The 21,413-nt window shown below is 50.1% G+C and overlaps 1 protein-coding gene across 1 annotated transcript in view; it reads right to left on the minus strand.

Annotated features, from left to right (window-relative positions):
* The window catches only part of LOC144799432 (uncharacterized), a 91,596-nt gene extending 71,014 nt beyond the window's left edge, over positions 1-20,582 (minus strand). Inside the window, exon 1 of the mRNA XM_078670730.1 lies at positions 20,546-20,582. The gene's annotated coding sequence lies outside the window, so the exon portion shown is untranslated. The remainder of the gene's footprint in view (positions 1-20,545) is intronic.
* Between the last annotated feature and the right edge of the window lie 831 nt (positions 20,583-21,413).

The following is a 21,413-nucleotide window of genomic DNA, read 5'->3' on the forward strand; positions in this document are numbered from 1 at the left end:
TGCGTGGTCTGAGGAAGGAGCTGAGGTAGTGGGCAGAGGGAGGAGCAGTGCGCTGTGAATTGCGCCGGTTGCTGAGAAGACTGTGAGGAGAAATAGCGCTGGAGGAGTCTACCCTCGTTTTGGCACGCTGTCCGCCATATAATTAATTAATTAGAAAGGGAGCCTACCCCTTATTGCCGCCGCAAATCACCGCCGCGGCCCGGCGCTGTCGGGGAGCCCCCCCGCTATGGTGGATATCGACGCGGCGGCCCCCGGTACCAGAAGAGGGCCGCCGAAGTGAAGATGGGGCCGCTCTAGGCCCTGAGGCCGCGGCACTTGCGTCACGTGACGGGGGCGCCCGGCCGCGTCATCGGCCCGCACCCGCCAACACTGCGCAGGGATTGGCCGCCGGCCGGCAGCCAGAGAAGAAGAGCCGACCGAAGCCCTGGGTCCCTGTGAGGGAGGGGAGCCCAGTTGAAGTGCCGTTGCGGGGCCCCCGTGCCGAGGAGGGAGCCCCAGGAGAAGCGACCGGAGCGGGAGGCCACCCCGCCGGTCTGTGCCCTGAGAGAGGGGCCGGTGAGGTAGGCGGGGCCGGGAGCACACTGTCGGTGCCAGCCCCGCCTCCCGACCTGAGGCGGCCGGAGTAGAGAGACTGCGGGGCTCCCGTGAGGTCGAGGGAGCCCCGATTGAGCCGCCCAGGCTCCCGTGAGGAGGGGCCCGGGTGACTCCCCCGGAGGGGAGGAGAGCTCCGTTTGCAAGTGCTGCGCGGCGGGGGCCTCGAGGCACATTGCTGGTGCCTGCCCCTACCGCCAAGGAGGCCCTGAACAGCCCGGTGAGTGTGGGCAACAGTATACGGTGTGGGGGGTGGAGAGGGCAATGGGACACAGGGTCGGTGACGCCCCCCCCCCCCTTGACTCTGTTGACTAAGTGGGGCCCAAGTGCCCAGAAACCAAGTAAAGGCTGCTGGTGACTGCTGCCTCAAAGTCCCAGGATACCAGGGAGGCCTACTGAACTGCTTACAGAAGCCCCTGCTCACCCTAAGAGTCACAGGGGGGAGGTAGAATGTTGTCGTGGCCCCCAGGGAAAGGTTTGACATGCATAGCCAAGTGAGAGGCTCATTGAAATGCATCTTTTTGCCTGTTGCCTAATTTTCCCTGAAGTGTTTAGGCCTGACATCCCACCTATATATGTGTGCCCCGAGGAGGGTTTGCCCTAGGTTGAGGTTCTTAGGCCTAGAGTCAGGCCCCTGTTAGGTTCAATGCGATACGGGCCTAGTGGTTATGTGACTGCTACCTGCCTGTCCTCCCTAGTTAGGCTGAGCCTTATGCTAAAGCAGGGTGCCTAGCATACTGCATTTTTACCTGTTGCCAGATGTTCCCTGAGGTTAGGCCTGACTCCTAGGTTACTGTTTATACACTTATGGTGAGGCCACTTTCCTATCTAATGGTTAATTGCAATATTGTTCTCATTGTAAACTAGTGAGGATGCTCTCAAAAGGACAGTTGCCACATGCTGGGGATGTTTGAAGTTTATGACTATGCAATCCCCACTGCCCGTCTTTTTGGAAGGACCTACCCAATTTACACGCCTTACTGCCAGTATCTGTTCTGAATAGGAAATGGGAAAGCCACAATTTTTATTAAGCCACGCCACTACCTTATTTTTCAAAGAAGGGTGAGATTCATCATAAGGAGAAGCGGGATGGGTACCACAAGGTGGAACATTAGTCAGTACTGCCACAAACGGTGCACAGTCTGGTGGTAAATTTAGGTATCGATTATACCTAGGGGGTCTAGGGGCTCTACCACTTTGGGGTGCTGTTTTAGGTTGTGTCCGCAAAACAGCTGCCACTGGGGCGACCGAAGGATTTAATACTTCGGTCCCAATGACAGCTGTTGCATCAGTATTCCCCTTCCCCTTGTTCATCTGGTCTTTGGCTTTCACTACTTCCTGCCCTTTTCCACCTGAATATGCGCTACCATTAGTTGGCGCACTCAGGTGTGTAGATAACAAGCCACCCAACCTGGCCACTTCCGTGACCAGAGTCTCAATCTTGTTGGTTAATGGTTTAATAAACTCCTCTATCTTCGTTGTTAGTTTTGCTTCTAGATTTTTTACAAGAGAAGCAAACTGATCAGAGTTCAAAATAAAACCATTGTCGTTAATTCCTGTAAATACAAAAGGGATTATGACAGGGCTATGAGGTGCCTTCCCATCCTTTTTTTAGCTTTAGCGTTATGCTTCCCCACCTCTTTTTGATAAGCTGTCCTACAAGTTCTCATCGGCCTAGTTTCAGGCTGGGCCTCATTTGGCGCACCCATGTCCTCGCCTAGCAGGGCATGTTGATCTGAGTGAACCTCTACACTTAATGTAATCGGCAATGGTGGTTCTACTATGGTAACACCACTCATATTTGCCTCCACTTCCAGGGTCATGCTAGTGGTAGACAATTCTGGTAGGTCAACTATCACAGTGCCCTTCCCTAGAGAGGCACGTCTATCATTGTTTATCTGGTTTACCTTCTTAACCAGATAATTATCCAAGGTGGCGGGACCCACAGCAGCTTTGTCTGTTTTAGATTTAGACATGTTAAGCAATAAAGGCACACACTGTCGGTGCCAGCCCCGCCTCCCGACCTGAGGCGGCCTGAGTAGAGAGTCTGCGGGGCTCCCGTGAGGTCGAGGGAGCTCCGATTTAGCCGCCCAGGCTCCTGTGAGGAGGAGGGGCCCAGGTGACTCCCCCGGAGGGGAGGAGAGCTCCGTTTGCAAGTGCTGCGCAGCGGGGGCCTCGAGGCACATTGCCGGTGCCTGCCCCTACCGCCAAGGAGGCCCTGGACAGCCCGGTGAGTGTGGGCAACAGTATACGGTGTGGGGGGTGGAGAGGGCAACGGGACACAGGGTCGGTGTCCGCCCCCCCTGCATCTGTTGACTAAGTGGGGCCCAAGTGCCCAGAAACAAAGTAAAGGCTGCTGGTGACTGCTGCCTCAAAGTCCCAGGATACCAGGGAGGCCTACTGAACTGCTTACAGAAGACCCTGCTCACCCTAAGAGTCACAGGGGGGAGGTAGAATGTTGTCGTGGCCCCCAGGGAAAGGTTTGACATGCATAGCCAAGTGAGAGGCTCATTGAAATGCATCTTTTTGCCTGTTGCCTAATTTTCCCTGAAGTGTTTAGGCCTGACATCCCACCTATATATGTATGCCCCGAGGAGGGTTTGCCCTAGATTGAGGTTCTTAGGCCTAGAGTCAGGCCCCTGTTAGGTTCAATGCGATACGGGCCTAGTGGTTATGTGACTGCTACCTGCCTGTCCTCCCTAGTTAGGGCTGAGCCTTATGCTAAAGCAGGGTGCCTAGCATACTGCATCCCCTGCCCGGGATTGGAGACGTCTGGGGCCTGATGAGGGTTGGCTGTTGTGTACACCCTGATGCTTGATACCCCTACGTTGATGGTAGAGGGAGCCTACCTGTTTCCTTACAGGTGTTCCTGATCTATGAGGAGGGCCCCTACCTGATGTTAATGCTGGGCGATGTATGTTCCGCCCGATGTTTGATACGCCTAGCCAGGTGATGTGCCTAATGAAATGCCATTTTTACCTGTTGCCAGATGTTCCCTGAGGTTAGGCCTGGCTCCTAGGTTACTGTTTATACGCTTATGGTAAGGCCACTTTCCTATCTAATGGTTAATTGCATGCTATTGTGCCCACCGTGCAGGTGATTGTGCCTTTTATTACAGGTGTCCTGCCCCTAGGCTGGCCTGATGTGATATTCCAGGCCCAGGGCTAGGCTCCAGGCTATAGAGGGAGCCTTGATGTTTTATTGCAGGTGTGCCCAGAGGCTGGCCTGACATGCTGTTCCAGGCCCCTAGTCACATCCCCTGTTAAGGGGCAAGCCTTACTGAATTGTTACAGGTGCTCCTGTCTATTTTGTACTATGATGCCCTGCTGTTTTCCCTCACAGGGGTCGTGTTGGAGTTATATGAGGTTACTGATGCCAATGCATATTAATGCTTCCTGTATGATGTTTGATATCCCTATGCTAATTTATTGCAGGTGTTCCTGTACGTAGGGATTTACTACGATGCCCTGATGTTTTCTCTTACAGAGGTTGGGCTGGAGTTATAGTGCACGGTGTGTACTCATGCTGATGGTATTTTGCATTACAGCCTATCACTAAGGATGAGAGCCTGAGTTGGCCCGCCATATTGGCCCCAGGTTCAATGTTAATTTAGTCACATTTTTATATTTCAGATGGACTTACAGACTCAGCCCTTACTTCCTGTGTAAATAATCCCCCCCTTGATACACTTGGCTGTGGTGCCAGTTGGCGCCATGTGATGATACCACGGTTATGCATTTTTCCTTTGCAGGTTGGAGATACTAAACTTCTTAATTTTCCAACTCAAACTGGTGTCCTGCCTCTTTTGTGGTGTGCCTGGTGTGTCGTCTGTAGGTACTGTGTGAGTGCATTTACATAGAAAAGGGGACCCCCTCTAATTATACTTTAAGGTCAGGGAAAGAGGGGAACATAACAATACCAAATAGAAAAAATTCCCTCATGACCTAAATACTTTAGTACTCAGCAATTCTCTGATTTTCATCAACAAAGTTTCTAACGGGGAGGAGCTTGGCGGGCATCCGAGATGGCCGCGTGAGCACAGCGCTCTCCGGACCCCCGCCACTCCCGGCATGATATCCTGAACATATCCTGATTCTTCACGAGGATTTGTGTAGAGGACGCTGGGCTGATCTTCCCGGAACCTCTGCAATTTGATTTGGACCCGGGGTGCCGGAGTTACGGTGATTCGAACTTTTGGGCTCCGCCCTCGAGGTACGCCCGGGACTGGGTGAGGCTCTGTGGCCGTCTTGGAGTTGAACAACAGCGATTCAGAAAAGGGGGTGGTGATGAACAGAGTGTCTGAATTAAGCAGACCACTCTTACCCAGTCCAAAGATCAGGGCTTGATCCATCACCGTTATTTATCTCACTGCCCCATCCCAGCTCAGAACCTGGCTATATGCAAATTAGTCTGTCCCTGGCCCAGTGCATCATGGGAACAGGGCAGACCAAACTACCAAGCCAATTCTTCACCAGAAAGGAGACAAGCTACCGGGGACCGGTTTCTGGCATTTCAGCCTCTTCGGCCCGGCTTGCTTGAATCCTGATGGAGCAGTGAGAAAGGGACTCATGTCTGAGTATACCCTGCCACACCTATAGTGGCCAAAAACGATTCAGAAAAGGGGGTGGTGATGAACAGAGTGTCTGAATTAAGCAGACCACTCTTACCCAGTCCAAAGATCAGGGCTTGATCCATCACCGTTATTTATCTCACTGCCCCATCCCAGCTCAGAACCTGGCTATAAGCAAATTAGTCTGTCCCTGGCCCAGTGCATCATGGGAACAGGGCAGACCAAACTACCAAGCCAATTCTTCACCAGAAAGGAGACAAGCTACCGGGGACCGGTTTCTGGCATTTCAGCCTCTTCGGCCCGGCTTGCTTGAATCCTGATGGAGCAGTGAGAAAGGGACTCATGTCTGAGTATACCCTGCCACACCTATAGTGGCCAAAAACGATTCAGAAAAGGGGGTGGTGATGAACAGAGTGTCTGAATTAAGCAGACCACTCTTACCCAGTCCAAAGATCAGGGCTTGATCCATCACCGTTATTTATCTCACTGCCCCATCCCAGCTCAGAACCTGGCTATATGCAAATTAGTCTGTCCCTGGCCCAGTGCATCATGGGAACAGGGCAGACCAAACTACCAAGCCAATTCTTCACCAGAAAGGAGACAAGCTACCGGGGACCGGTTTCTGGCATTACAGCACTGGGATGGTGCAATGAGCTAAAAAACGGTGTTGGATCTAGCCCTGATCTCTTGACTGGGTGAGAGTACTCTGCTTAATTCAGAGACTCTGTCCATCACCACCCCTTGTTGTAAATAATTTTGTCCACCCTAAGCGTGGAAGGGTATACTCAGATGTGAGTCCCTTGCTCATTGCACCATCAGGATTCAAGCAAGCCGGGCCGAAGACGCCTGAAATGGCAGAAACCGGTCCCCGGAAGCTTGTTTCCTTCCCAGTGTAAGAATTGGCTTTTGTAGTCTGGTCTGCCCTGTTCCCATGATGCACTGGGCCAGGGACAGACTAATTTGCATACAGCCAGGTTCTGAAACTGGGATGGTGCAATGAGCTAAAAAACGGTGTTGGATCTAGCCCTGATCTCTTGACTGGGTGAGAGTACTCTGCTTAATTCAGAGACTCTGTCCATCACCACCCCTTGTTGTAAATAATTGGAGTTGAACAACAGCGGCAGGGGGATTGGACTTGTGGGTCCCCCTCTTAAGTTTCGGTTTCGATTCTGCCTCAGACTGAGACATCTGGCAGGGGAGTCTGGCCTGGGCTGGGTCCAGGGCACGAGACGGCTGTCGGGCCTTTGGCTGGCTTATTCTCCTATCTGACTGGCCCTATCCTGGTGGTACCCTTGCAGCGGCTCTTTGGTCCCGAAGCCCTACTTTCCTGTGCCCATTCCATCAAGCCGGGTAAATCTCCTGGTGACGCAGTTTCCAGCATGGCGGGCAGAGGGGACCGAGAGACACGGAAGACCAAGACGCCCCTGCGTGGGGGCCCGGTCCAGTCTAACGTTATGGACCGTTACACCCATTCGAAGGGGTCCCCCGGAGCCGCCCTGCCCGGTCCAAGTGCTGCTGACCACATTGTGGACGCGTCAACGGAACCGTCCTTGCAGGACATCATGGGCGCCATTTCTGGCATGAAGGAGACGATAGGCCAACAATATGAGGCTTTGGCCCACAAAATCGACACCGTGGCCATTGATGTGAACTTGATTCGAGCCGACCTATCGAAAACCAATGAGAAGGTTAAGTCATTGGATCTCAAGTCATCCAGCCTCACGGCAGACGTCTCGGAGATACAGACGGAGATTGGCAATCTCCGTAGGGTGAACGATTTCATGACCCGGCGCTTGGAGGACTTTAAGAACAGGGCACGTCGCTGTAATGTGCGCGTGGTTGGTGTTCCGGAGAATCCAGAACCTCACTCTGTTGATCTCCTGGTTGAGGACCTGATCCAGAACTACCTCTCTCCGTCTGGGCTGGGGATCGGGACGCTATCCTGCAAGCGTCACGTGTGAAGGGCCCGGTGGCCTTTGAGAACGCCACAGTGAACTTTTATCCGGACTTTTCTCAACAGGTCCAGAAACAGCGTATGGGCTTCCGTGGTGTTAAGAAACGTCTCCGGGACATGGGATTACGCTACGCTATGCTTTTTCCGACCAGGCTGCGAGTTGAGTACAGTGACCAAACCTTTTTCTTTGATCGGCCTGACTCTGTGAATGACTGGCTGGACTCTCTGCCTGACCGACCTCCTGCGACTGAGTCCGCCGCCCACCCGGGTGGTGCTGAGGGTGGTGTGGAGAGCTGAACAATTCGTCTACGCCTGGGCCCTCGTATAGAGTAAACTCTTCCGGGATTCTATGCCTAAGTCCCTCTTCTGTTTGTGTGTTCTCCTCGTTATCTGTCTTGCTCGGGGTGGCGGGTGGGCCAGAGCCTTTCCTCCTCTGGGGTCTTTTTGTAGAATGGGGGTTCTTGGGCGACAGGCACACTGCATGTTGGGGTGGCTTTTTAGCATTTTGCAGGGGTGCAGGGTGGGGGGTGTTTTCTCGATTGTTGGGGGGTGGGTGGTTGGGAAGTTCGATGTTTGTGTGTTATGTTCTCCAGGCGACTCTATCTTGCTACTGCTGTTTTTTATGTCATGCTCATTGAAGAGGGGTTTCGGCGTTGCTGTGTGGGATGGGGGGTAGCGGGTTGAGGTTTGTTTCGTGGAATGTTAATGGTCTGGGGGATCGTATTAAGCGGAGTGTGGTGTTGAGATGTTTACGACGTTTGTCTCCAGATATTGTTTTTCTACAGGAGACTCATTTGGTGGGCAATACTTGTCGTGCGATGAATAGGTGGGGCTATCGCCTCGCCGCACATTCGGGGTTTACCACGGGTTCCAGGGGGGTGGGTATCCTTGTTCGGGCTTCCCTCCCCCTAGCTATTGATGATGTGATCCTTGATGATCGGGGGCGTTATGCTGTCCTCGTGGGTCGTTATGAGGGTCGTACCCTCTCCTTATTTGCTGTTTATGTGCCCCCCGGCCCACAGACTTCTACCTTTTCTGATTTGGGCCGTGTGTTGTTAAACCTCCCTGATAGTACTCTCTTCATTGCAGGGGACTTTAATTCTGTGTTCTCTGGTCTACACGATCGTCACCCCCCTAGGGATACTCCTTCGGCCCAACAGTGGCTGGGTGGGTTTCTGGACACGTTTGGCTTGGTGGATTGCTGGAGGCTTATGCATCCTACTCAGCTTCAATACACTTTCCACTCTGGGGCCCATGGGAGTCTGTCTAGACTGGATTATTTCCTGATGCCCGCGGCCCAGTCGCCGGCGGTGCGTGAGATTAGACACCTCCCCCGGGGCATCTCCGATCATTCTCCGCTCTGGCTTTGTTTTGAGATGGGGGTGGAAGCGGCGGGCTGGGTGGCTCCTATCAACCCATGGTACCTTACCTCCCCCGAGACCCGCAACCTTTTGATTAAGTCTTTGGACGCTTATTTTTTAGACAACGAGGGGTCCGTTTCCTCTGCGGTATCCCTGTGGGAGGCCTTTAAGACAGTGATTCGTGGACAGGCCCATTCCCTTATTGTTGAATCCAAGAAGGCGAGGAATCGGGAGGTGGTGGACCTTGAGAGGGAGATTGCTGAAAGGGAGGCTGACTTAGAATCGGATGTTACACCTGATAAACTCCACGCCCTGGGTCTGAAACAATTTGCTTATAAGTCTTTGGTCACGGATGCGGCTAAACTGATGTTCCGGGAGCAACAGGGTCGTCTGTATGATGTGGGGGACAAAGCGGGTAAATTATTGGCATGGTTGGATAAGAAAGAGAGGGCGAATCGTGTGGTGCCTGTGATTCAGTCATTGAATGGTGTGAGAGTGACGGACCCGGTTGGAATAGTTGAACGTTTTGCGGAGTATTTTCGTGTGGTTTATACCCCTGTGTCTGGACGGGATGTTGCTGACTCTCGCCTTTTGTTGCGCGATATAGCTTTGCCCAGTGTTTCCGATTTAGACCGTGTATCGTTGGAGTCCCCTTTTACTACGGACGAGATAGCGACTGCCATTCGCTCACTCCGTTCGGGCAAAGCCTTGGGCCTGAATGGGTTGCCAATTGAACTGTACAAGCTACGTCCTGACAGGGTGGCGCCCTATCTTCGTGCCATGTTTTTGGAGTCCCGGGAACGGGGTATTCTCCCGTATGATCAGCGTCTGGCTACGATAGCCGTAATTCCCAAGGACGGTAAACCGCGGGACCTTTGTTCGTCTTATAGGCCCATTTCCCTGTTAAATGTTGAGCCCAAGGTCCTGGCTAAGCTCCTGGCGACCCGCCTCTTGAAGGTCATTAGTGGCTTGGTTCATCCGGATCAATCCGGATTTATCCCACATCGCAACACGGCTCTTAACCTACGTCGTCTCCATGGTGTTGTTGCGAGGGCGGGGCTTCTGACGGAGCCGGCCATTTTGGCCTCGTTGGATGCCTCGATGGCCTTCGACACTGTAGAGTGGCCCTATCTTTGGGCAGCTCTTGAAAAATTTGGTTTTGGACCTGAGTTTATTGGTTGGGTGAAGTTGTTATACGCTGAACCCTTAGCGCAGGTAGTGGTGAACGGTAGAGTTTCTGTCCCCTTCTGCCTTGGTAGGGGGACCCGTCAGGGTTGCCCCTTGTCTCCGTTGCTTTTCGCGCTTGCCCTGGAACCGTTAGCTGCGTGGCTTCGATGGGAGCCTTCACTCAAAGGGATCCGTTGGTCACCGGACTTTGAGGACCGCGTCTCACTTTACGCGGATGACATTCTTCTATATCTTACTTCCCCGCGTAAATCTTTAAATGTCTTATTTGATGTTCTTACTTCGTTTGGTGCTAACTCGGGCCTAGTTATTAATTGGGCTAAGTCCTGCGTGTATGTTCTTTCAGGTGTTTTGCCCCCTTTGCCGGACAGATTTCCTATCCAGGTAGTCCAGTCTGGCTTCAAGTATTTGGGGATTTTTATTACGCTGGACTCCTCACTCCGGTTCGAGCGTAATCTCCTCCCCCCGCTTCTTCGACTGCGACTGGATGTGGCCCGTTGGCGTAAGCTACCCCTGTCTCCTTTGGGCAGGGCAGCCCTTTTTAAAATGATGTCCTTGCCGCGGTTCCTCTACGCACTTCAAAATTCTTATGACGACATTCCCGCTACCTATTTCCGAGAGATCGAGAATCTTCAAAGACAACTGATCTGGGACGGGCGTCCACGTATTGCCCTTGCGAAACTTACCATCCCTTGGTATGACGGGGGCATGGCGCTCCCCGACATCAAGAGATATTACTGGGCTGCCCAGCTGTCTGCCATCAACCAAGCGATGTATTCACCGGGCCGAGATCCGGCCTTTGAGATGGATAGATTCCAGCTGCCGGGAGGGGACTTTAATAGAGCGCTTTATTCTAGATCGGCCGGGCGCCATCTTGTGGGCCCGTCCAGGATCGCAGTCAATGTGTGGCGCGCCGCGAATGTGAGTTTGGGATGGGAGAATCGACTGACACTGGCGACGCCGCTTTATGCTTCTGAACGTTTGGGGTGTCTCTGGTCTACTAAGGGCTTTGAACGCTGGGATATGATTGGGATATGTAAGGTGGGTGATGTCTGTGTGAAAGGTAGCGTGAAGTCATTCCAGACCCTTAAGGCGGAATACGACTTGAGTGATAGAGAGTTTTTTCGGTATCTGCAGGTCCGGCATGCCCTGGCCTCAGTTCTAACTCCTGATGTGACCCTGCCCGAGTCCTCCCCCCTTGAAGATCGTATATTAGATGGACACCTGCCCGATAGCACTATCTCCCTTATTTACAAAAATTGATTCATAATCGCGCTGACTTGTTGGTCCGACTTAGGGAGATGTGGGTCGGTGACGGATTGGAATTAGATGACGAGGATTGGCAGTCGGCACTCTCTTCTCCGAAGGAGGTCGCCATTCCCGCCCGTCTGCGTTTGGTGCAACTTAAGATCCTCCACCGGGTGTATGTAACTGGTCCGCGCCTGGTTGTAATGGGTTTTTCCCCAGATGGCTTATGTAAGCGTGGTTGTGGGATGAGTGCTACCTTTATGCATATACTTTGGGAGTGCCCGGTGGTAGCAGCCTACTGGATTGATGTGCTTGCGGTGATGACTGTTGTGACTGGTGTTACCCTGCGGCCTGAGGCCCGACGATGCCTGTTGAACGTGTGGGAACCCACCGATTATTCTGTGGCCCAGACCAGATGGGCGACCTTGGGGTACATGGTCGCGAAGCGGGACATTGCGCAACTCTGGGGCGCATCCAGACCTCCAGACGTTTCGGTGTGGGAGGATAACATGGACTGGTCCATGTTTCGAGAGAAGACCGTCTATGTGGCTAGGGGCAGACCCAGGGCGTGGACGAAAATTTGGGGTCAGTGGAATGCATATCGTGGAGACATTTGTACCCCTCCCTTGGTTGACACGTCCGATGTTACCTTGTCTCCCTAGGCTGACGTTCCCGAAATTTTTCATTCTGTTTTAGGATTTTCCTGTCCTCTCTGCTGTCCCCCCCCCCCAGCCTTGCCGAGTCTCATTGATTTACCTTTGTCTTCCTGATTAGTGGCCTTCCCCTCTGCCATCTGGGCTGACTTGATTGCTGCATTCGCCTTGTTCGGAGTTCGTTATTTTAATGTTTAAGACAGAAAATTGTTGTGTCCTGTCATATGCTTTGAGCAATACTTAATCTATGATTTGTGCCTGGCCACGGAAATGATTGTTTACTTCATGTGTTGTGCTTTGCGACTTAGCGGCCAGCCCGTGTGGTTGTAGGCCCGTCTCTGTGCTGTTTATCTGATTGCTCAATAAAAGTTAAAAAAAAAAAAAAAAAGTTTCTAACACAAGGTGACAACATTGAATTTTATCAAATTTTTTAATTTATTTCTTTTTTTACAAAAATTCTATTTTTCCACAGTATTTCAAAATTACAATACAATTGTTTCATCAAAAAGAACACATAAATCAATAAATTAAAAAAAAAGAGAATCCACACAAAGAGAATTTTTTTTTTTCTAGGCAATCTCATATCTCTCATACATACACTCTCATACATTGTACATTCATCCCTTATTCTGTGTCTGAGGGGTCACAGATTGTAATGTGATCTTCTACGCTAGGTCGACGCGTTTCGGTAGGATGGAACCACCTTCTTCAGGACCTTTAGCAGAACAGATACTTTTTCCAATAAATTGTGAAATCTGTGTGGATATCCTGATCGAATGCGTTCAAGGGTTTCCTGATTTCAATTATCAATCTGAATACAGATAGGCATTCCCTCTATTAAAAATTGGTAGTTCTTATTCAAAATATCCTGAGCTTCAATTCTTCTCTTCACTAGGGAGTTTATTTACAAACTGAATCGATTTCTGAAATGACGAGGTCTCAATTGATAAGTTAACCAGTGGCGCGCATAGGATCATTTATCATGACAATTTTCGATACCAGGCGGTTTCTTCTGTGTCACGTAAGCAATTCAAATGTATTTTCAGCGACGCACTTCAGATCACTCGTCTGACTCAATAGTAGTTTGGCGGCCCCTCTGTATTGTTTTCCTTTCTTTTTCCAAAAACTGCCATCCAATAGTCCCGGTCTGTCGTCCCGTAGGTACTGCGTGAATGCTTCACATGTCCTCGAAGTTTGGCCTGGCCGCTTGGTCCGTACTACCCCCTTGGAGATTTGGGTAACCCCATTTCTTACAAGGGCCTTCCTGAATAGGTTCAGTGAGTGGGCATTTGACAAGTCGGAGGGGGGAGGAGAGAAGGCCCCCATTGCAGCCGCCACCGCCACGAGTCACGCTTTTGCTATTTACAGCGCCGCCGCCCCGGGACTGCATCTCCCGGCAGCCTCAGCGGCGGCGCTGACTTCTGACACTGGGATAGTGCCAGGAGGCGCCTTTAAAGCAGCGCTCCGCTCCGCGGGACGCCGGGCTAAGCCCGGGCAAAGGGCGGGCCCTCTGTAGCCCTCAGAGGACCCGAGGAGGACAGGACGGGCCACCCCACTTGATTCTACCACGGGAGGGGTATTGTGATGCTTTATTGCTTATATTGGCTATACTGGCGTTTCTATCATTAACATAGACACTATGTCTATCTGGGAGGAGCTCAACGCCCTGTGTGGCACAAAGTACGCACCAGATGTTGTTATAACCTCCCCTACTGTGGGCACTAACTGTGTTATCTCTAATGACTTCCCACGGGACTCAACAACACCTATATTAAAAGTCCAAAAACAAGTAAACGCCTCACCCCTGGATCACATCATTAGAGGGAAACACGACAGCGACATTGTCACTGCGAATAATGCAAATATACAAAATCTGCGCAGCGGCCCAACATTATCTCCCTTCAATTTAATAACATCAACGCAGGACACGGCCGCGGCCAGGCAAGATGACCCTGTCTTGCCTCCCCAAATGACTTTATTGACTAAAATTGAGCAACTTTTGTTAACTGTTATTTCACCTTTGGTCCTAAAAATCAATGAGTTGGGGGATAGGCTGAATAGCATCGAGGAAGCAATCAATAAGTATCCTCTCCAGAATAACAAATTGGATGTATCCGCCTGCACAGACCCTCCCACCGTCCCTGAAAAGTACAAGTCTAATACCTGTAAAAATGGCGAATCTCAATTACAGCCCCCCTGTAGACCAACTTCCATAGACCACAAAGTAACGTCAAAACCCCCGTCACTAACTCATATAGTGGTTCGTCCAGCCCTGGCAAGAATGCCATGTATCCACTTGCCTCCACAAGCCGCCCCATACGTGTCTGTCCTCTCTGGGGTTCCTGCCATCACCAAGGAAACACACGAGTCACGGCAGGATCTGCTAGATAAGGCCATCGTCTGGCTGCGGAAAAATAGACCTCTGCCGCCCGAGCTGGATGGTGGCATTTTGGGTGTCAGGAGGGTGGGGTGGTTGGGCTCGCTGCCCAAGGACATCGCTGGGGACCTGGTGCTAGTCGAATTTAAGAACAGTAATATCGTCCCTTACTTACGATTTCGGCCCCCTAAGGAGAGACATGGCACCATCCAAATTTGGGATTTGTACGATTTTTATCCGAGCCCCAGGTATATCTAGTTACACCAATAGCCATTTAATCTTTTAGTCCTTAATGGTTTTCAACTTTTGTTTAAAAATTGTATTCTTAAAAACCCCATCACTAAGAGGAATCTACAGACAGGGTAGGACGTAAGTGCAGCTTGTTTAATGCTCTTGTTCTAAAGTTGATCATTGAAAATGAAATTTATGTATATTGATTAGCTGACTCGATATACCTATTTAATTCTGTTTTACTAACTTTCGCATGAAATGATATGATGTTTTCTGCAACTCTTTGGTGTTTATCTATGTATTGTTGATGCTTTTATGGTTTTAAACAAAATCGAATAAAGCTAATTGAACTGAACTGAGTGGGCACTTCTGATGTTAATGGGGAGCTCGTTCCAGGTCTTGGCTGCGATGTGGGAGAAGGCTCTTCTACCTGTTCTGTCTCTGGGGATATGTGGGGTTTCATCATCAAGTTGGCCTTGGATTCACTGGTCTCTGCCTCGACGGAACTTTTGTGCCATCCAGGTTACTGGAACTACCAAGGCCCACCTCCAGGCCCGGGAGGAGATGGAGCGGTGAGGCAGTCATTGACTGCACGCTGTGCAAGGTGAATTTCCAGCTTTGCCCCCGCTAAAAGGATCCATGTGGCTCGGGGGTTGCTGCGGTTTGGGGACTTGTGGAGTGAGCAGAATTCGTGGGACATCACAGCGCTAATCCACCCCCGCAATGCCTACCAGAAAGAATCATGCATTCGGGGACCTGTTGGCGCCATGCACTAGGCGGTCCACAGGAGGTATAGGCACATGGATCTCACCTTGGGGGTGGAGCGGCTCACGAGTAATCAGGATGGGGCCGGGTATTTAGACCCGAAATAAGCGCCTGCATCCTGACAACACCCCTGGCACTGAAGAAGGCAAAAATACGCCGAAATACATTCGCCATGCTGTGTGTTTCCTGAATAAAGCTGATTACAATGGTTCCTCTGCTGTGGCCTCTTCTCTTTCTGCTGAGGAGTTGTGTATATATATATCCAGTTTGTGAACATGAAAAAGCCTTTTGGGATGTATCATCCCAAAAGGCATTTGCAAAATAGGGACTCGCAATTTTTTCGAGTACCTATTTTGCTAATGCATTTAAGGAATCGCAAATTGCGATTCCTTAAATGCATTTTTGGAAGCACCCAAAATATGGGATCTGGCCTTAAGGAATCGTGATTTCCTAGAAAAATTCACTTTTTTTGCATTTTTCTAAGTGTCATGTTGTGCACATACAGGCATGTATGTGCGCCACATGTGCACACATGCATAGTTCAGGGATGCAACCGGGTGTCCTTTTGGCACCCTTGAAATTGCATGCGCAATTTGCGAGTACCTATTGGGTACTAAAAAAATTGCGCATGCAATTCCCATTCATTTCTATGGGCCTCCTGGCCCATAGAAATGAATGTGAAGCCATTGCTTATTTGCGAGTCGCAATTTGCGAGTCGCAAATAAGGAATGCGTAGGAATCGCAATTTTAATAGTGAAACCTACATACATTTCATTTTGCGAGTCCTTAATAGCAAATTGGTAAAATTCGTTATTAAGGACTCGCAAAATACAATATTGATACATCTGCCCCATAATAGACATTGATGCCTATAGGGTATTTGCAAAAAACTATCAAATCCCTTTATATTGTAATGTGGCATAGTGCACCATCATTCCTTGATTGCATTTAATAATACAACTGTAATAGTGAAGTATTCTGGGATTTGAAACCGACCTAAATTGATTTTAGCAAAGTTTATAAAAATTACAAATAATTTTCAGAGACAAATAGTCTAAAATCAATGGCTTCATGTAAATAAAGTTTTTCTTTAATATATAGAACAAAGGTTAGTTTGCATTAAAAACATTTTTAACATGAGGTTATGCAGCTTTTCCTTTGAAATGTCTTTGCTTTCTGCTGCTAGCATGTGTTTCTAGTGAGCAAAGTGTGTTTAAGACTGCAGTACCGCCTCCTGTCCACAGGGGCAGAGCTGAGCAAACATTTAAACACACTTTACGAAACACAGGTCCCCACAAGGCAATTTTTTATCATTTAGAAGACATTGCATTGTGGGGACTTGGGTTCAGGTCCCCACAGTGCAATCAAGTCCCCACAGCGTGAGTGTGTTATCACACCCTAGTCCCCACAAGGATAGTAACACAAACCCACAAACACAACCCCCGAAACACACAACCCCCCCACACACAACCCCCCCACACACAACCCCCCCACACACAACCCCCCACACACAACCCCCTCCACACACAACCCCCCCACACACACACAACCCCCCCACACACACACAACCCCCCCACACACACACAACCCCCCCACACACACACAACCCCCCCACACACACAACCCCCCACACAGACAACCCCCTCACACAGACAACCCCCTCACACAGACAACACCCTCACACAGACAACCCCCTCACACAGACAACCCCCTCACACAGACAACCCCCTCACACAGACAACCCCCTCACACAGACAACCCCCTCACACAACCCCAAACCAAGCACACACAACCACACACACAACCCCAAACCCCGCACACACAGCCCCGCACACACAGCCCCGCACACACAACCCCAAAGACACAACCCCACACACACAACCATCTATCTATCTATCTTTTCAAGCTTTATTACAAATGTCACAAAAAAAGTTAACATTTCACTTCTGTTCTTGGATTTTCGTCACAATAAAATACACTGAACATAATCTTCACAAAAGTTTAAGCTATTTGCCATAAATTACAATAACTTTTATTTAAGTATTAATTATTAAAAAAATTAAAAGCCATTATTTGCAATATCAATACATCTAAGTCACGTAAATAAAACACATATTGCATTACAAATGCCATAGGTGTCACATTTGCGAAAGTTAAAACTATTGGCATTGGAAATGACAAAGCTATTAATTTCGCTATTTTCAAAACCAACACATAAATAAAAAAATTGACATTTACAAAACCAATAGCTCAAACTTTCCTAATGCGAGACCTATTGCATTGCAAATGCTTGTTTATCTTTGTGAAATGCTTCACATAACAAACAAACTACTTTTAAGTAAACCGCACCAATTATCCTGCTCCAACACACTACAGTTGGGTTTGTGCTTACCAAAGAAACAAAGTAAATTAACAATTTGTGTTTGCACTTCATGTATTCAGCATGCAAATATCTACTGAGGCAAGTGTTGCTGTGCTAAATAGCCCATGCTGGATTGGAATTTAGTAGATATATGTGATTGCAACAAACTTAGTTCATTGAAACAAAGAAATAATTTGCACAAAAATGCCTTAAGAACTTACTTCAAACACTAATAATGTTGAAATTCTTTAATTTATTAATTTATGCCCCCCAAAAAAACTGAATTTCACTTGTCATAAATCATTTTTAGTAACTAACATGAAGTAGATGAATCCAAAAAAATGTGCCCCCCCCCAAAACCAACCAATACTAATTCTAGGGTCATTTGTTAATTGTACTTCCTTACTTGGATGTCTTTCTGTGCACTATCACTGGAATCGAGAATGTACTATTTCTTTCACTGGGTGGGTTCTTCTTAACCACTTCTGCAAAAGTGGGCATACTTATCTCATCCGCTTCAGGTAACGGCTCTGCTGCCTCCTCACCATAGTCTGATGAAGACTCTATCTTCTCACTCCAATCTAACAATGGGGACACCGCCTCCTGCTCTTCACCAACCTCATCTAAAACTTCCATCTTCTCAATGACTTCTGCTAACATGCCTGCCTCCTCCTCCTCCTCACAAGCTTCTGCTAACATGTCTTCCTTTTCCTCCTCCTCACTAGCTTCTGCTAACATGTCTGCCTCTTCCTCCTCCTCACCAGTCCCAGTCAAAAGGTCTTTCTGCTGCTCCTCACTATTGTCTACTAAGATCTGTGTCTCTTTCTCTTTTGCTAAATATTTAGTTCCATATTTACTCTGCTTTCCAAATCTCAAAATGAAGCCCTGTCTATTTTCCACAGGCATTCCCATGGAACGACAAAATCTTGCTAAAAATTCATGATTTGCATAATCCCCCATAAGCAAATTACCAGAAGACTTCTCTCTGATTTCATGTATGGCTTTTTCTGCACTAGATAGGTCTTCGAAGAAAACCAGGGCTCTGCCACTTGATGAATCAAACAATACTTTTTTCAAAGTTCCAAACTGACAAAAATGGTGAACTAAAGATGCAGGTGTGAAATTGGTCTTACTGAGACCATAGACAAAAATGCAGTTTGAAGAAAAACTATCCCCAAACTTTTCCTTGAGCTCACTCCGGGAAAGGAAGTGTCCATTCAATTCACTAATGGCCTTATTAGCACTGTCTTTGTCTGTAAACTGCACAACACCATAGTTGTAAAGCCCGGATAATTTTTGAACCTCAGTATAAAATATCTCCCCAAAACTATTGAAGCAACGCAAGAGGTCATTCTGAGAAACATTCTTACTCAAATTGCTAATATACAGTGTCCCTGATCCCTCCTCTGCAAAAAATCCACTATTTACATCAGCTGTGAACGATTTAATTTTTTTGTGTGGCCACACAGTGACATAAATGTTCTTGTTAAAGAGACTTGTCCCTTGGGTTCCTGATAAAGCACTGTCACGATCCTTTGCAAACTTGTAAAACACCATGGCATTACGTTGCTCATTCTGTCCGCTGATCTGAATTGAAGTAATCTCTCCAAACTCTCCAAACAAGTCCTGAAGAGCTTGTTTAATGTTGTTTATTGAACAGTGTGGAGGGAAAGGTTCAACTTTTAGAGAACGCTTGCGCTCCAGATTTGTTTTAAGTACTTTTCTTTTCCGTTTCCGTTTATTGGCTTTCAAGGGTATCAACAACCGAGATGTACCTGTTGTGTCTCTCCTGCGGCTTGTCTCTGTGGGAGAGTGATGAGGGCTCCACCCTGCAGGAGCACTGTCTCGCTTGCGACTCTCCCCTGAGGAAGAGCAGTCTTGCTTGTGACTCATCCCTGCGGGAGAGCGGTCACACCTGCCACTCATCCCTGTGGGAGAGCGGTCGCGCCTGCCACTCATCCCTGTGGGAGAGCGGTCGCGCTTGCCACTCATCCCTGTGGGAGAGCGGTCGCGCTTGCCACTCATCCCTGTGGGAGAGCGGTCGCGCTTGCCACTCATCCCTGTGGGAGAGCGGTCGCGCTTGCCACTCATCCCTGCGGGAGAGCGGTCGCGCTTGCCACTCATCCCTGCGGGAGAGCGGTCGCGCTTGCCACTCATCCCTGCGGGAGAGCGGTCGCGCTTGCCACTCATCCCTGTGGGAGAGCGGTCGCGCTTGCCACTCATCCCTGTGGGAGAGCGGTCGCGCTTGCCACTCATCCCTGTGGGAGAGCGGTCGCGCTTGCCACTCATCCCTGCAGGAGAGCGGTCTCGCCTGCCGCTCATCCCTGCGGGAGAATGGTCTCGGCTGTGGCTCATTCCTGCGGAAGAATGGTCTCGGCTGCGGCTCATCCCTGTGGGAGAGCAGTCTCTGCTGCGACTGGTGCCTGCTGGAGATTGGTTTCTGCTATGGCCCACACTCATGGGAGGGCATTCCCAACCCTGCCCTGGTTCTCCAGACTTGTATCCCTGGTTCTGGTTTGGAGATGAGATATAGATCCTGTCCTGGTGCACCACAGGCATCTGTAAACCCACACCCGGGTCTATGTTATTATGGCCCCTTGGCTGCGGTAGACCTAGCCTTGACACGCTGACACGCTGAGGGCTGAGCTCCAGCTCGGTGTTGTACGGGGCACCCGTCTGCATGCCCATGCCTTGGATGTACGGTCCTCCTGGATGCTGGGGGCCCAGCGGGGCACCCGTCTGCATGCCCATGCCCTGGCTGTAGGGTCCTCCTGGATGCCGAGGGCTCAGGGGGGCACCGGTCTGCATGCCCATGCCCTGGCTGTAGGGTCCTCCTGGATGCTGAGGGCCCAGGCCAGGCCCCGGTGCCCCCAGCTGGGGCCCCATCCCCGCGTGTCCACTGTAGACTCCACCATGATGTTTGGTCTCTGGGGCTCGGGGCCCGGGGCCCTGCTGAGGCCACCAGCCGGGCTCACTGCTGCTCCGGCCCCCGGGAGGCTGAAGGCCGGGCCCTCCGAGGTGCAGGCCCAGCCCCGGGCCTCTGGAGTAAGTGCCCCCGGGGGGGTACATGCCCAGCCCTCCGCCGAACGAGGCCCCCGCCTGGGGGGTGAGCAGGCCCAGCGAGGGGGTGTACTGCCCCCACGGCTGCTGCGGCCCCCGCACGGGGGCTCCTGGGGCTCTCCCTCCTCCCCGAGCGGGACCGGCAAAGAACTCCATGTCCGAGCAGTGGCTGCACCGGCCTCACCGGCGGCTCGTGACCCCCAGCGGCGCCGGTACCGAGCTCCAACGGAAACAGAAACAGACGTAGGACTACGTGGCGCCCTGACGTGAGGGGAGTCCGTCTTTGGTGTCTACTGGCGCTTGGGCTCTAGAGTCCGTCTTCAGTGTCTATCGGCTCTTCATAGCGTCTAATGCCCGTCTTCTGTGTCTATTTGCTCTTCATAGAGTCTATAGTCCGTCTTCTGTGTCTACCGGCTCTTCATAGCGTCTAATGCCCGTCTTCTGTGTCTATTTGCTCTTCATAGAGTCTAAAGTCCGTCTTCAGTGTTTACCGGTTCTTCATAGGGTCTAATGTCCGTCTTCTCTGTCTACCGGATCTTCATTGGATTCTATAGTCCGTCTTCAGTGTCTAGATCTGTCGTCCATATCTGAGGACGCTTCGTGGATTAAAAATAAAACAAGCACTGGCAAAGCCTATAGGTCTCTGCCATAGCTGCCAAGGTTTCAGATAGCCGTGTGACATTTTCCATAATTTTTGTGTAATTATGACTGACATTTCAATGACCATGAGTGACACTGTCTCTCGAGCAAAACGACACTGAAGATGAGGGAAATATAAAAATATCAGAATTTAACGCACTTGAACAACATGAAAAAAAGATGATTTTAAAACTGCTGCAAAGCACCAGATATTGAAGGGCACTAATCTATTGGCATTGCAATCTGGTTGTACTGTTAAACTGGGCTGGATGGCCCCGTGCTGGAGAGATCGTTGTTTTATTCGGCGCACAACGCCCATGGCACCATAGTCACGCAAATTGCATGCAGAGCTAGCACAGCACCCTCCCCCACACCCCGCTTCACTAGCTGGGGAGGACGACGTGTACCTGCATGGGA

This window comes from Lissotriton helveticus, chromosome 12 (assembly GCF_964261635.1).
Source record: "Lissotriton helveticus chromosome 12, aLisHel1.1, whole genome shotgun sequence".
Classification (NCBI taxonomy): Eukaryota; Metazoa; Chordata; class Amphibia; order Caudata; family Salamandridae; genus Lissotriton; species Lissotriton helveticus.